Genomic DNA, 13,304 nt, shown 5'->3' on the forward strand with positions numbered 1-13,304 from the left:
TCTACCCGCGATAAGCGCTCAATAAATACCACTGGTCGATGGGCTCTGATTTGAGCATCCTAGTAGAGGCAGTGTATCATACCCAGCCTGCCCCGTTGTCTTTCCCCACTTTGTCCTTGGACATCGACTTGACTTTGGCCCAGCCTCTACTTCTACACCCGCAGCAGAAGCCCCAGACGCCCAGGTCGGGACACTTTTTATCATTAGATTCTCGGGGAAAGTAAAAGACTTTGGGAAATCTCTTCTCAAATACATGACTTAGAGTTCCGTGTATAAGAAGACTGTGCCTAAAAACTAGACAACCTGCCAGGAGTATAGTAACATTGATTCTCCCATAAGGTCACTGCTTCTTGGAGAAAACTCTAAAACAAAGGAAAGATGAATCAGAATAAATTCAGTGCCTCTCTCCCTGTTTCCTGTACTAATTTCTTTATTATCTGATATGCGCGAAGTCTTTGGGCATTATGCCATCCAAGAACTAGTCCCCCAGTGCAATGCTCTACCCCAGGAGTTACCCTGCCCATCACACTCCACGTTGGCCTGCACAGAGTAGTTGACCAGTCAAGTGCTCGAAATATTCTGAGGGCTTAAGGGGACCGGGGCTCTAGGTTCTATTAGATCCCCCAAGCTGTCACCATTGAAATATATTTTGACCTGGGATACGGTCAGTCAATACATCAGTGGTATTTATTGAGCCGTACTGTGTGCGGAGCACTGTACTAAGTACTTGGGAGAGTTCAATACCATGCTGTTCGTAGATCCACTCCCCCACCAGGGATGCACATTTCTTCAAAAGAAGAAAAATCGAAAGGAAATGGTTGAACCAGACACTATATTTTCAGTTTTAACTACCATCTGTTTTACATCAGCATTTTCCAACTTTCTTCAAGTTCAACTTCACTTTAATGAAGGTCACATTTTCCCATGTTCTAAAAGCCTCAGTCAAATCCTGAAGTACTGTTATTCAGACTGAAAACAGCAGTTAATTTTCTTCCTTCGTATTGAAAAAAAATCTCATTACCTTAAGAGAGTTCACAGAACAGAGCATCATGGGCATGTGAACTTAAACTTCTGAAGTCAGAAAAGGCCGGTTTCATTCTTTACTTAACCTGAATTATTTAATATTATTTATTTCTTTTCTCCCACTACCAAATGGAGAATACACAATAAAACAGAGGTGTATCACAAGGATTTAAGAATCAGGTTACTTAGTTGAGAAGTAGTAGGCAATGGGAAATTCCCTTATTTTAAACCTTTATCTTGTCCTTATACTATGTAATGTGGTTTTCCCCTTGTTTACCATTAATTCGCTTTTACAGCTCTTAATGGAACAATGTAGACACAGCTGTAAAGAATATGAACTGATTGAAATCAGAGTAACCCTCATACCAATCACAAACTTTGCCTCATCTCCTGGCATTGTATTGCACGCGTCTGATGTCACTCGTCAGTAGGGTTGGTATTTTATCTCCTGAAGATCATCGCTTCCCGAGTCATCATCTGGACTTAGCTATAATGTTATTGGGTTTCAGATAAACCGGGCACTTTGTTTCTTCTCCTGCATTTTTCATTTTCCAAGTAAATGAAAGTGCTTTCGTCTGCCAGCTGGATTTGCCTGGGCCGTATTACTCCATTTTATCACTTTAATAGAGCCTGTGCTAATCGGGTCTTAGCCTTGTGCTCTGACTAAATCACTTGATCTGCCTATCATAGTCCCACAGTTGGAAATATGGGGGCTTGCATTTTTTGCACAGTCTTATGCATGATTTTATTCTCTCTTACAGCTGATAAATTTCTGAAAATTTGCCCCAAGATGAAATCAATCCATCTTTGTGTGCAATGGACTGCACTAAGCTCTTGGGACAGAACAATACAGCCGAACGATTAGGCAGGTCCCGCACCGGCCTGGCAGTCAGAAAGACTTGGCTTCTAATCTCAGCTCTGCCATTTGTCTGCTTTGTGACCTTGGGCAAGTCACTTAACTTCTCTGGGCCTCAGTTACCTCATCTGTGAAATGGGGAGTGAGACTGTGAGCCCCACGTGGGACAGGGACTGTGACCAACCTGATGCCTTTGTATCTACCCAGCATTTAGAACAATGCTTGACACAGATTGAGTGCTTAACCAACACCATTATTATTATTATTATTACTACCCACAAGGTGCTATCAGTCCTATGGGGGAGACAGACATTAAAATAAATTACAGATATTTACCTAAGTGCTGTGCTGAGGGTGGAGTGAGGGTGATGACGAGGGTGGGGGGTTTCAAGGGGACAGATCCAAGAACATAGGAGATGCAGAAGAGAGAAAGAGTGGGGAAATAATGGCAGAGTAAGGGAAGGCCTCTTGGAGCACATGTGATTTTAATAAAGTTTTGAATCCTTATTCCCAGACCCAAAAGGCTTTCAGCATAAGAATGAGTGTCCTGAAAGGACACGATCCTGCCTGGCCTATTTAGGTAGAAAAGCACCGTGGTCCAGTGGATGGAGCATGGGCCTGGGAGTCAGAAGTACTAATCCTAGCTCTGCTACTTGTCCTCTGTGTCATCTTGGGCAAATCACTTCTCTGTGCTTCAGCTGCCTCATCTGTAAAATGGAAAGTAAGCTTGGGAGCCCCATGTGGGATGGGGACTGAGTCCAAGCTGATTATCTTGTATTTTCTCCAGCACTTAGAACAGTGCCTGGTGCACAGTAAGTTCTTGACAAATATATAAGAAAAGGTAGCACCTCCATAACCATAAAAGCATGTCAGATATGTTCAGAGTCTCAACATATCCACAGTATTTTACCGTAAGACTGTTCTGTGTCATCCTTCTGTCTTGCGGTAAATCCTTTTTCTTCAACGCACCTCCCAGTAGACCTATCCCCTTTATTTTAACAAGAAACAGTGTAGGCTTCCCCTTTTTCATGAGGACGGAGTGTGGGGCTTTATGTCCTGACAGGCCTCTGCAAGTGGGGACGATACTCGTAGGTAGTGAACAACAGAACAGTGACCTCTGAGGCTGGGAAAATATCAGAAGGTGAAGGCCTCTTTAATAATGCCTCCCCGGCCTGCCACCCACAAACAGACCTGAGGACTATTAAGCTTCCCTCATCTCTATCCCCTGATTTTCCACTTAGGCTCTGCTCAGAAACTGACAGTTCTGAGTTCTCTTTTGGAGGAAAAAATGGCATATAATCAAGCCATTCCTCAATAGATCAAGTGTATCAATAGTATTTACTTATTGAAGTCTACTGTGGGCAAAACATTGCACAGAGCACTTGGGAAAGTGGAATAGCAATTTCCTTCATTCATTCATTCGTACTTATTGAGTGCTTACTATGTGCAGAGCGCTTGGAATGTACAATTCGGCAACAGAGAGAGACGATCCCTGCCCAACGACGGGCTCACGGTCTAAACGGGGGAGACGAAACAAACAAAACAGAACGAAACCAAACAAGTGGTCTCGTGTCAATATCATCAAGATAAATGGAATCACAGATATAGAAACATCATTAACAAAATAGAGTAATGAATAATATATACAAATATACCCACGTGCTGGGGGGAGGGGAAGGGGGAAGAGCAGAGGGAGGGAGAAGGGGAAATAGGGAGGGGAGGAGGAGAAGAGGGAAAGGAAGGGCTCAGTCTGGGAAGGCCCCCTGGAGGAGGTGAGCAATGAAAAGCACTGCCCCTGGCTTCAAAGAACTTTGCAGTATAATCTCTTCAGTCCTCCCTATTTTTCACAACAGGGAATTAACAATTCCCTTTAATCACAGACTCAAATTAATAGCAAAAGGCTGTGGACAGTTCGCTATTTTACGAGACACTGTGGTACGCGTCCTAAATTACATTCCATCTTACCCTGGGTGTCTTGAAGAAAAATGTGAAGAACACTGCATTTTAATATATCATAATATATTATGATTAGTAAGAAGGTAGACCAGATCTGGAAGAATCAAAATGTTGAATTACCTCTACTTGAATCGATTCAGTAATTTGTGTAATGAAGAGAAGAGCCCGTTCCTTCAAGCTTTTCTGGCTGTCATAAGGCCTGTTACTTACACAGGTGAAAGCAGAACAAAGCTGTTGTTAGCCATTAACATTGCCAGCTTGAACCGCTATGAAGACTCTGGGGAAATCTCATTATAACAATACCACTGAAAATACAAATTTTCTTATCACAGACCAACAGTTTGACAGAAAATGATTACAAAATTAAATCAAAGAGCTGAGTCATAATTTCACTTCAGAGTGTTACACCTCATAATCCATCTTTATACAGTTTTGCCTTTCATGTCTCAATTTACAGCTTCTTTGTGTTCAGAAAGAGACAGACATTCCTGAAGGACGTAAATTTAATTCTTCACCTGGAAACACGTGTATGATTTTCTGCAAAGGTGAAATTTTGGAACTGGCCTTCACCAATTTGACAGCATGTAGACTAATTCTGCTGTGAAATGGCAGTCTTTTTTTTTTTTAATCTTAAAATGGTTGTTTACATTTGTTGGATCTCTGAGTATTAAATCAGTTCTTTATTTTAGGCTCACCGACTGTTTGCTATTCCTACTAGAAAGACCGAGGGTCACAGGTCGGACCCGAAAACCTTGCCACCTTACGGTTTTCTGGTGAATGGGAAAGGGAGTCAGAGGGCCTGGGCTCCAGCCCTGGCCTGCTGACTGACCCCTCTTAATCCCTGACCACCGCAGCTGCAGACTGCCGATATCTTAAAGACCAACAGAACATTCTCCTCCCCTAACCTTGACCCCCTCCTGCCCTTTTGAGGCTATTTTGCAAGTTAGCACCCCAATTTCCCAGACCATCCCTCCTGTTTTTGTGTCCTTCCTCTCTCTCCATTTCTTCCCTTACAGATCATAATTATAATACCAGTGATGATGGTATTTAAGTGCTCATTATGTGCAAAGCACTGTTCTAAGCACTGGGATAGATACAAGGTAATCAGGTTCTCCCACGTAGTGTTCACAAGGGAGGAGGCAGGAATCTTATCTCCCTAACAAACGCGGAGACTTGGGCAGAGGAAGGAGGTTAAGTGGCTTTCCCAAAGTCACCGAGCAGACTAGTGACAGAGGTAGGATTGAAATCCTAAGTCTTCTGACTTCCAGCCTATTCACTTTCCTCTGCAACAAGTTACCTTCCTTTCCTGAAAAATTGGGAAGGCTTTATAATTTGAAAAAAGGACTCAGGGTAATGAAGAGCTAACCAGAAATATCTCCAAGTAATACTCTAGTGATGAGTTTCTAAGTTAACTACATAGCAAATATCAATAGGGACTCCTGGAACAATCAATTGACATTTAATTAACTAACAATAACTGTTTACATGCAAATTAAATACTTATTTGAGCAACCTAATTGGAAGTGTTTCTGTGTTATCTTTATTGATTTGACTAACAACTTCAATTTAGTATTTCATCAGTTTCCACTAGCTAAATTAACATCAACAAGCTTTAATATAACTGGAGCATTTAGCAAATTCCCAGAATAAAATGTTCTCAGAGGCCTTATGCAGAAATGTGAATATTTTCGCCTGAATCAGGAATCTACATGTTCTGGAAGTTGAGAAATCCAGTCGTAAAATTCGTTAATTAAATTAAAAGTTCCGGTTTAGAGTGAGCTTTGTAGGCCTCACAAGATTTAATTAAAGGCTGAAACCGCAATCTTGACCTATAATCCCTACATTTTAGGATTCTGTTCTACTCCTCGAGGTAGACAGGAAAAATACACTCCTTACATTTAAATTGGTTAAAAACAAAACATCGTGCAACAACATTTGTCGCTGAAACTTTAATAGGTCTTCCTTAAAGTACAAAAGTGTTGTTTTAGAATTGAAAGAAGATAACGATCAGCGGATTCATTCCAGTGGACGAAGCTAATATCAGAAGTCAAACAGGTTGGGGTTTTGGGGCGGGGGGGGGGGGTGGGGAGGGAGGGTGTGTGTGTGTATGTGCGTATATATACATAGGCAGGCAACATGGTGGAGTGAATAGAGCATGGGCCTGGAAGTCAGAAAGGCATGGCTTTGAATCCCAGCTCTGCCACTCGTCTGCTATGGGATTCTGGGCGAGTCACTTCATTTCGCTGTGCCGCAGTTACCTCATTTGTAAAATGGGAAATGAATCTTGTGAGCCCCATGTGGGACAGGGACTGTGTCCAACCTAATAAACTTGTAGATTGTTAGCTCGTTGTTGGGTAGGGATGGTCTCTGTTGCCAAAATGTACTTTCCAAGCCTTAGTACAGTGCTCTGCGTACAGTAAGTGCTCAATAAATGCAACTGGAAGAACGAATGAATCTACCCTGCAGTTGGTACAGTACCTGGCCCATATGAGCATTTAAATACCACAGTCATTATATAGATCTGCCCAACCTCTTCTGAGGCTCTGGAATAGACAGAGTTCATACATGCATGAGAATCTGGACAAACGAGGGAGACACACACCCTGTGCATGTGGCCTTTTTCTTTGTACATTTACTAGTTACTAACTGGGTCAGCACAGGGAAGCCAAAAGTTCCTTCCTAGAGTGCCACCACAAAGCAGCTTCTTCAGCAGCTACAAGCTCTGCACTGGGCGGCTCACCTACATGAGCCTTTCATTTAGGGATGGGGGAAAGGAAGTATGTGAACCATCAGGAAGTTGTCTTCACTCCACTGTCCGAATCATTTTTCTGAAAAAGCGTTCAGTCCCTCTCTCCCCAACTCTTCCCAAAGGTCCAGTGGGGATCCATCCAATTCCACATCGAACAGAAATTCCTCACCATCAACTTTAAAGCACTCAATCAGCTCTCTTCCTCTTACCTAACCTCACTGATAATAATAATGTTAATAATAATAATGTTGATGTCTGTTAAACGCTTACTCTGTGCAGAGCACTGTTCTAAGCGCTGGGGTAGACACAGGGTAATCAGGTTGTCCCAAGTGAGGCTCACAGTCTTAACCATTTTGCAGATGAGGTAACTGAGGCACAGAGAAGTGAAGTGACTTGCCCACAGTCACACAGCTGACAAGTGGCAGAGCCGGAATTCAAACTCATGACCTCTGACTCCCAACCCCGGGCTCTTTCCACTGAGCCACGCAGCTCCTCTACCACCACCCAATGTATGCACTGTACCACAATCACATCTTTCTCACTGGTGACCCCTTGGCCAAATCCTCCCTCTGGCTTGGAACGCCCTCCCCTTTCACATACTCATCCCACATTCAAAGCCCTCCTGAAATCACGGATCCTCCAAGAGACCTTCTCTGACTAAGCTTTCATGCCCCCTCCCCGCCCTCCCCTCTGCATCTCCTATTCACCTGGCTGCTTACCCCTCAAACACTGTGAAACTCACTCCAGCCCCTCACCACTTGTATATACAGCTATGTTTTAATGTGTTTCTCCCTGTGTGGACCGTAAGCTCCTTGTGGGAAGGGATTTCATATACCAGCTTTACCGCATTGTACTTTCCCAAGCACTTCGTACAGTTCTCTGCACACCATCAGCAGTTGATAAATACCATTCATTGGTACTTATTGACAGATGGAATGATGGGATGCTCTTGACTTAGTGCGTGGCACACAGTAAGTATATTATTATCAATATTAACAAGCTTACAGTCTGGAGATGGTAGGGACACTGCACCCCGAGAATCGTTATGTATGACGACGCTCTGTTGCACGCATGCTCAGTGGGACGTGGTGATGTCGTACGGCACTTTGGGGACAGCTCATTTGTCTTAATTTGGAGCGATGGCATGTGTGAAGGCTGGCTCTATGTAGAAGGTGGAAGAGATGGGGTGTGGGCTGATGGGCAAGTGGGAACTTACGATTTGAAAGACTGGGGCTCTATCCACACAGTCTCCTTAAATGAAGTTAGCTATGAGATTACTTTCCTTTTAATGATTTGGGATCAGGATCAACCACCAACGTGAACCCTGATGTGGAGTTTTATGCTGTCACTGAAGTCAGTTTCTTTGTTTAACGGCGTAAGCACAGACAAAAAAGAAACCGATTCAATTCATTCAATCGTATTTATTGAGCTCTTTCTGTGTGCAGAAAGGAAACCAAATCAATTCAATCGTATTTATTGAGCTGTCTGTGTGCAGAGCACTGAACTGGGCCTTTGGTTAGCTATGACCTCTATCCTTTTTTTTCTCTCTCTCTCTCTATTTTTCAATGAATGGTATTTATTGATTGTCTTTGAGTTATAGCACTCTAGTTTGGACTTGTATGAGGACCGTAGAACTGGCAGAGATAAGCTCTGGCCTGAAGAGATTTGGGTTGAGAGAGGGGCAAGACAAATAAATTACTGGAAAGAGGAACAAATAGACTATCAAGATTATGTACAGAAGTGCTTTGTAGGGATGTGTACACCCAAGTGTTTGAATGACAGAATTACAGGGGTATGGGGTAGGAGATGAGAAATTTAGGGGGCAGACCTCCTGGAGGAGATGTGAGCTCTGAAGGGTTTTAAGGATGGAGAGAAGGGGATTCTAGATGGAACCAACCACTGTGAGACACACTCTTATCACAGGTAGGACACTTTATGGCATAAAAGCTTTCTTTATCATATGGCAAAACAGGACCCCCAGAAATGAGGTTCCAGAATCGGTCAATAATCAAGCCGCTTCTGAATAGGAGGCTGACATAGGTGGCCGCTCTACAAGGCAGAAACAAGAAACATTTTGAAAATGCAGTAAAGTGAAACTTCGACTGTGACGCAGAAGTGTGAAGAGCTGGATGAAAGAAACAAGAATCACAACTTGGGGTGAACCTATTTGGAAGGGAGCAACTGGCGGAGTACTTACTTGGAGAATATCACAGCTCCAAAGACCTCTAGACTGTAAACTCATTCCTCTAGATCGTAAGCTCATTATGGGCAGGGAATATGATTGTCATATTCTTGGGTTATACTCTCCCAAGTGCTTAGTACTTTGCTCTGCACTCGGGAAGAGTTCAAGAAATATGATTGATTGAAAAGCTAAAATTGAAACAGGTGCCAGACCCTGTTGGTAACAAATAGGACAATAGAGAAAAAAGATGGATTTCACATTCATTAATAATAATAATTACGGTATTTGTTAAGCGCTTACTATGTGCTGAGCACTGTTCTAAGCCCTGGGGTAGATACAGGGTCATCAGATTGTCCCACATGGGGCTCACATTTTTTTAACCCCCATTTTTACAGATGAGGTAACTGAGACCCAGAGAAGTGAAGTGACCTGCCCAAGGTCACACAGGAGAAGTGGCGGACCTGGGATTAGAACCCAAGACCTCTGACTCCCAAGTCCAGGTTCTTTCCACTAAGTCACGCTGCTTCAATAATAATAATTATGATGTTAGTATTTAAGGACTTACTATCTGCAGAGCACTGTTCTAAGCGCTGGGGTAGATACAGGATAATCAGGTTGTCCCACGTGAGGCTCACAGTCGTAATCCCCATTTTACGGATGAGGTAACTGAGGCACAGAGAAGTGAAGTGACCTTCCCACAGTCACCCAGCTGACAAGTGGCAGAGCCGGGATTTGAACCCATGACCTCTGACTCCCAAGCCCGAGCTCTTTCCACTGTACCATGTTGCTTCAAATCAAGTGAAAGGATTTTTTTTTGGAACACATTGCACTACTCCAAACAACATGGATTAAACTTCACCTAAAGACCTTCAAGTCCCCAGATATACCTATTTGAGAGAGGAAGGAGGTAGAAAGAATGAGGGGAGGTCAGTGCTTCTCCTGTAATTGCATATTCCATCATAAACCAGCCGCACATGAACTTCTTTGGAAGTTACTTGCCAAAGGTAATTTTTATTACCTAGCACATTTTTTTTTTTTTAGTCTAAAGACACACCAAACTATCTAATCTGTACCGTCAAACATGATGAACCTCAGAGAGTCGTCATTATTTGTATTATCCAGTAATTGGTTTCCTTCAATCCCAAGAAGAGCAGTAGAAATTAGGCCTTAAGAGTAACTGTCTTAATAATCCTAGTAGGCAGTATGCCTAGTGGAAAGAGAACGGGCCAGGGAGTCAGAACACCCGGGTTCTAGTCCAGGCTCTGCTTCTTGCCTGCTGTGTGACCTTGGGGAAGTGACTTACCTTCTCTGGGCCTCGGTTTCCTTATCTGTAAAATGGGAATTCAAAACCTGCCCTCTCTCTACTTAAACTGTGAGCCCCATGTGGGTCAGAGACTGTGTCTAACCTGATTAGCCTGTATCTACATCAGAGCTTGACACACAGTAAGTGACTAACAAATGCCATTTAAAAAAATCCTGAGCAATGCCCCGCACTGGCCTAGAAGAATACGGATCTATGTCAGCAGATTATTTTAAAAAATCCACATTCTTGAATACAACATTCGTTTTGGAATAGTGCAATAAGAAGATAACTCCTATCCATATTAGGTAGGCATGCTGCATTAATATCTGTTGGGTTTATCTAATATCATGCAGATGGAGTCTGGAAGACAAGATGAAAAGTAACTCTCTTGTATATTTATTTGGGATTCTGTGGCTAACTTTCCTCTAAATTGGGCATGTAATGAATGTATTACTGAAAAAGCAGAGAAATAAAACCTATTACTGGCTAGAAATGAATCACCGCAATGGCAAATCATTTTCTAAGCCTGCAGTATTTTCTCTGCTATTGCTTTGCTTTCTTCCTTTTTAAGCTTTGCTGAAAAGCAATTACTTTAGCCTTTCTCTTTCCTTTTATTACTGATGACTTCTATGCCAACTTTTTGCTTCTTTATTTGGTTTGCATCTGAAGAACCAATTGGAATCAAAGACATTATTAAATTGCTGACAGTGCCATGCCATCTTCATATGGTTCTCTCTCCCTCGATCTGTCTCTTGTGATCGAAGCACTTCATAAAAGATAAATAGCTTTAAAAAAATCATAAACTTGGTCAGATTGAAAATATTTCTTGAGATTTACAGCAAGATGAGCCAAAACTCTCAAACGAGTAAAATAAAGGAAATCAAATTTAAGTGCTATTTTTCTTATAACTTCCTAATTCCTGGGTGTCTTAGTCATGTTACTCTTTTATGTTCTGATTCAGGAAAATGCTGCTGTTCAATACAATTATTAGTTATTTTCACCTGAAAATAGATTTTTCCTTCCATTAAGTGACAGCTCCATTTATTTACATGTAAAATGTTTTCAGTCTCACTATATTTGTTGTTCTGAGTCAAATACTTGGATGGAGATCAATACACACATAAAGAACCCTTAAACCTTCTGAGGTGGACATTAGAGAATCGACTTGTTGGTAATCTCAGATTTTCTTCAAAACACTGAGGTAGAAGTAGAATCCCAAAATAGGCAGAAACAGAACTAATTTAAAAGGTCAAAAAGCAAACTCCAAATGGAGAATTATCAATAAGTCTAATGTTTTGGAAACAGAATATTATTATGGAATGAGGTGGGATGACAGGAGGAAGAAAATTCAGAGGGAGAAAGGAGAAAGAAAGCAACAGCATGACAATTTGAAATGACATGTCAGAGAAGCTGGATTCTTACTCCAACTCTGCCATTTGCCCGCGGTATGATCTTGGGCAAGTCACTTACCGTCTTCATGACTCAGTATCCTTAACTGTAAAGTGCAGATTCCATAACTAACTGCTTTATCTCCTACTTAAACCGTGAACCCCATGTGGGAAAAGGATTGCGCCAAGGTGATATCTTGTACCTTCCCCAGGGCTTAGCTCGATGTTTGGCACATAGCAAGGATTTTATAAATATCACCATTGTCATTTTGAACATTTTAATAGTTTCAGTATACTTTCTACAATTACAGAGGAGGCACTTCCAAATATAGAAAACCTTCAAATATGCACAGTACTCATCACAATAAACCCACTACAAATTAATATTTACAAATTAGTACAGGTGGCTCAGTGGAAAGAGCCCGGGCTTGGGAGTCAGAGGTCATGGGTTTGAATCCCGGCTCTGCCACTTGTCGGCTGTGTGACTGTGGGCGAGTCACTTAACTTCTCTGGGCCTCAGTTACCTCATCTGTAAAATGGGGATGAAGACTGTGAGCTTCACGTGGGACAACCTGATTACCCTGTATCTACCCCAGTGCTTAGAACACTGTTCTGCACAAAGTAAGAGCTTAACAAATACCAACGTTATTATTATTAAGCACCTGTTCAATAAACAGACAAGATCTATGTCCTCAAGGAGCTTACGATTTAGCAGGAGAGACAGACATTAAAATAATTTATGAATAGAAGAAAGAAAAGGGAATACGTACATGAGTTCTTCTTTAAGTAATAGGTTGTGAAAAGTAGGTACTAAAATGCTAGGGGTGGTTATTGAGAAAGACACTGCAGCAGTTGGAGGCATGAAAAATGGCAAAGCATCTGGCAAACCCCATGATACCGCGTGCATGGAAAAGAGATTCCGCTCCCGCTTTTAATTCTCACCAAGGTAAACTTCTCATTGCCCCTCATTCGCTACCCACTCACCTCCAAGTTCTCTCCCCTCCCGCTGCCTGAAACTCCTTTCTCCTCGAGTGTGCCATATCAAAAACTCTCTTCCTTAATCATCACAGCCCTGGTAAAATCGCACTTCCTCTGAGAGACTGCCCGGCTTTTTCTTCTCATTTATGTCCTCCCACACATTAGCATTTTCAAACTTATAACCCCGAAAGTATGCAGATCTACACAGTCCACTGAAGCATTCATTGATTTACCGATCCAGATTTTCCTTTTGGTTTTCCTTCCATCTGTAAATTATTTTTTGTCTGGCTCTTATTGTTAGTTTGTAAACTAGAAGAGGGCAGAAATTGTGTCTCCTATTTCTATTCTAATTCCCCAAATATTTAATACAATGCTCTGCATTCAAAGCAATTACTTAGTACTCTTGATCAATCAGAACACTTAGTCAAGGTCTTCTTCAACATATGAAATACCGAGATGCCTCAGGAACTCAAAGATGCCACAGTCATCATCATCTTCAAGAAGAAAAGTGAAAAATCAGGTTTCAGCAATCATTCAATAGTATTTATTGAGTGCTTACTATGTGCAGAGCACTGTACTAAGTGCTTGGAACGAACAAGTCGGCAACAGATAGACACGGTCCCTGCCTTTTGACGGGCTTACGGTCTAATCGGGGGAGACGGACAGACGAGAACGATGGCGATAAATTGAGTCGAGGGGAAGAACATCTAGTAAAAACAATGGCAACTAAATAGAATCGAGGCGATGTACATTTCATTAACAAAATAAATAGGGTAATGGAAATATATACAGTCGAGCGGACGAGTACAGTGCTGAGGGGATGGGAAGGGAGAGGGTGAGGAGCGGAGGGAAAGGGGGAAAAGAGGATT

This window comes from Ornithorhynchus anatinus, chromosome 12, assembly GCF_004115215.2.
Source record: "Ornithorhynchus anatinus isolate Pmale09 chromosome 12, mOrnAna1.pri.v4, whole genome shotgun sequence".
Taxonomy (NCBI): domain Eukaryota; kingdom Metazoa; phylum Chordata; class Mammalia; order Monotremata; family Ornithorhynchidae; genus Ornithorhynchus; species Ornithorhynchus anatinus.